The sequence below is a fragment of the Nicotiana tabacum genome, chromosome 16, assembly GCF_000715075.1.
Source record: "Nicotiana tabacum cultivar K326 chromosome 16, ASM71507v2, whole genome shotgun sequence".
Lineage (NCBI taxonomy): Eukaryota > Viridiplantae > Streptophyta > Magnoliopsida > Solanales > Solanaceae > Nicotiana > Nicotiana tabacum.
Genome location: NC_134095.1, coordinates 131415691 through 131419732, shown reverse-complemented (window position 1 = coordinate 131419732; position 4042 = coordinate 131415691).

Below are 4042 nucleotides of genomic sequence, written 5' to 3'. Positions count from 1 at the left end.
GAAAGTAAAATGGAGAGGTCGGCCTGTGGAGGAGGCTACTTGGGAGACCGAGCGGGAGATGCGGAGCAGATATCTTCACCTGTTTGAGGTTTCAGGTATGTTTCTTGATTCGTTCGCGGACGAACGTTTGTTTAAGTTGGGGAGGATGTGATGATCCGACCAGTCGTCTCATAAGTTATCGCTCCGTTTTCCCCATTTCTGCTTCTTTATGCTTTGTTTATCCGTTTTATGTGATATCGGGTTGGTCCGATCGAATCCGGAAGGAATTTGGTAAGGTTTGAGACACTTAGTCTCTTTTGAGGGAGTTTAAGTTGGAAAAGTCAACCGGATATTGACTCATGTGTTAGAGGGATCGGCTGTGAGTTCCGATGGTTCGGTTAGGTTCGGGAGGTGATTTGTGACTTAGGAGCGTGATCAGAATGAATTTTGGAGGTTCGTAGTAGATTTAGGCTTGAATTGGCGAAGTTGATATTTTGGCGATTTCCGGTTGGTAGGAGAGATTCTGATATGGGGGTCGGAATGGAATTCCGAGAGTTGCAGTAGTTCTATTGTGTCACTTGGGATGTGCGTGCAAAATTTCAGGTCATTCAGACGTGATTTGGTTGGATTTTTGATCAAAAGCGGAATTTGGAATATTTTAGAAAGTTTGGCTTGATTCCGATATGTTTAGGGTGATTTGATGTTATTTGAGGTGTTTTGATGATTGGAACAAGTCTGAATAAGGTATTAGGATGTGTTCGTGCCTTTGGTTGAGGTCCCGGGGCCCTTGGGTGAGTTTCGAGGGGTTGAACGGATAATTTTGGAGTTAAGAAAATTGCAGAAGTTGCAGGTTCAGCTGTTGCAGGTTTTTACTCTTCGTGAGTGGACCCTCGCGTTCGTGAAGATTCAGTGGAAGTCAGTGGAATTTTGGCCTTCGCGTTCGCGAGAAGGGCTTCGCATTCACGGAGGGCTGGGAAGTGAAGCATCGCGTTCGCATAGAGGAATTTGGGTCAGCTGGGTTGAGGTCAAGTTGTTCATCGCGTTCGCGGGAGAGGTAGTGCGTTCGCGAAGAGTGAGTCTGAGGAACCATTGCATTCATGATGGTCATGTCGCGTTCACGTAAGAGAAAAATTTGGTCAAAGTAAATTTGTGCTTTGCGAACGCGAGGGTTTGACCGCGTTCGCGAAGAAAGAAATTGGGCCTGGGCAGAAGGTTTTTAAACTCGTCTTGTCCGCAATTTTGGGGCTTATTTCCTCCATAGTTGGTCATTTTTGGAGATTTTTGAAAGAGATTGTAGAGGCATTCAAGGGGGAAACGTTTGGAGGTAAGAATTTTGGACTAAAAACTCGATTATTATGTGAATTCCATCTAGAAAATCATGGAATCTAAGCCTAAAATTGAAGAACTAGGGCTTGAAATTGGAGACCAAACATTTGGGATTTGAAGGGTCATTTGTGGATGGATTTTGATATTTTTGATATGTATGAACTCGTGGGGAGATAAGGAATCTATTGGTGTAAAAATTTCTGAATTTCGAGACGTGGGCCCGGGGGTCGGGTTTTGGTAATTTCGGGATTTGTGCCCTTTATTGACTACTTTCACTTGTGCTTCGTTCCCTTAGCATATTTTGACGTTCTCGTTCTGATTTTGGATAGATTCGACGCGCGTGGAGGCCGATTCGAGGGGCAAAGGCATCGCGAGCTAGAGATTTAGCCGGTTCGAGGTGAGTAATGATTGTAAATGATGTTCTGAGGGTTTGAAACCCGGATTTATACATCGTAGTGCTATATTGAGCTGAGACACACGCTTGATGACGAACGTGGGGTCGTGCACTATTGTGGATTGTGACCTGGTCCGTTCCGAGTGATGGTTTTACCGCGTATTTGACTAAAATCTATTTATTATCATCATTATTTGGGTTGAATGCCATATTTGGGCTTCAAGCCAACTATTTGAACCCTTCGGGGATTTTTATTGATATTTTCTCACTGTTTTGACTTTATACTTGAACTCAGTCATCTTATCTTTCCACTGTTTTTATACTCAGCCATGTTTACTCAGTTTTAATGCTTAAATGATATTTTAAATGATGTTTGGGCTGAGAAACACTATTTTATTATTGCCCGAGTGGCTTGTGAGAATTTTTGACTGAGTAAGGCTGAGGGACTATGTCGTGAGGAAACATTTAATATTGATTATGAGGCCGAGGGCCTGAGATATGTACTCCACGAGGTGGCTTGATTGATATGAGGCCGAGGGTCTAGTGATGATGCCACAAGGTGGCTTGATATTGCGCTTGGGCCGTAAGTGGCCCCTCCAGGAGTCTGTACACCCCAGTGAGCGCGGGTACCCATTGTGATGTGAGATTGAGCCCGAGGGGCTGATATTGTTCTATGTGATTGCTCGAGGGGCTAGTACTGTTCTGAGATGTTGCCCCAGGGGCAGATTTTTTGATATTGTGCCCGAGGGGCGAACCTCTATGTGTTTATTTTTCATAATTGATTGTCAATTACCTGCTTAATTAATGAAAAAGACTTTTCATGAAACTATGTTTGAGTTAAAGAATTCTTATCTATCTTTCACTGGTTTACTGTTTTAATTGTTTTACTGCTTCATTATAGAATGTCTTGTGCCTTACGTGTTTTCTTACTTTCAGTCGTTATTTACATTTGTTACTCACTGAGTTGGAGTACTCACTTTACTCCCTGCACCCTGTGTGCAGATTTAGACGTAGTTGGTTCCGCTCCCGAGTGTTGATCCCTCCAGCTTCAGACGGACATTCGGAGTTGACGAGGTGGTTGTTGGCGTCCGCAGCCCCGTGTCTCTACTCCTTTATCACTTCTATCTCTTTTCAGACAGTTGTACTAGTTTATTGACTTAGTGGATTTGTATTGACTTATAGATGCCCGTGACTAGTGACACCCCGGTTAGGGCTGTGTATGGGTATTCTTCCGCGTATTTATATTATCATGGTTATTTCGGATTTATTTTATCATGTTTAGACCGTTTCTTAAATGCTTAACTGTTAATAATTGGAAAATGGGAAGTGTCGGCTAGCCTTGTCTTCACGAGAGGCGTCATCACGACCGGGTCCGGGTTAGGGTCGTGACAAAAGGTAAACTGTTTTCAAATATGGAAAGGGGTAATTTTTTTTGGTACGGATTAAAAAGGAAATAGGTTCACATAAATTGAAATAGAAATGATGTATTATAAATTAATATACAAAAAATATACATTTTTTCGGCTATTATTTTTAGGAGCGACTATACTATGTAGTTTCCCCGGCTTGTTGTCCGCGGAGTAGGATATGATAATATCAATAATGCCCCTAAACCATGTTTGAAAGCAGCACTTTAGTATAAATTGAAGCCATTGAAAATTGTAGTCGATTCCAAACAAGTAATGACTTTTTAAGAACAATTAATCTACTAAAATGTTCTAATTACTTTGATATATTTTGTTATTATTGCAGGTCCTTACTCAATCAGTTAGAGATTCACTAAAAGTTATTAAATGAAGAGACAAACCAGTTATCTGAATATGAAAGTAGTATGTCGGAGATTACGAATAGGTTAATTTTCCTGGAAATCTTTTTTCTTAAAAGTTCAAGTAGTTTAAGAAAAAGAAATTGCTCTTCCTTTGCTCTAGACAACCCGTGATCTCTAAGTTACTATTATCAAAAACTGCCTAATGCTAGGCCTATATTGTTGATTAAAACTTGATTTCTTTTAAACTCTATATATGTCTGCCTTTTGAATGGATATATTCAGAATTTTTACTAAAAAGAGTCAAAATATAAATATGTAAAGATCTGAAGAAGCCAGGAAAATTCAACATATATTATGTATACATACACTTTTTCTTACCTAATTATACAGTATAATTTTCAGACGAAAAGACGGTAAAAATTGCACGGGGCGTCCTATTTGGTTGCCCTCATTTAACCTATACCCATTTTTTTTAAAACGTTTTAACTTGTACCCATTTTTTAAACAACTTCAGCCCCCTTTCTCCTCCTTCTTCTCCTCCTTCGTTTTCTTCTTCTTCTTCTTCTTCTTCTTCT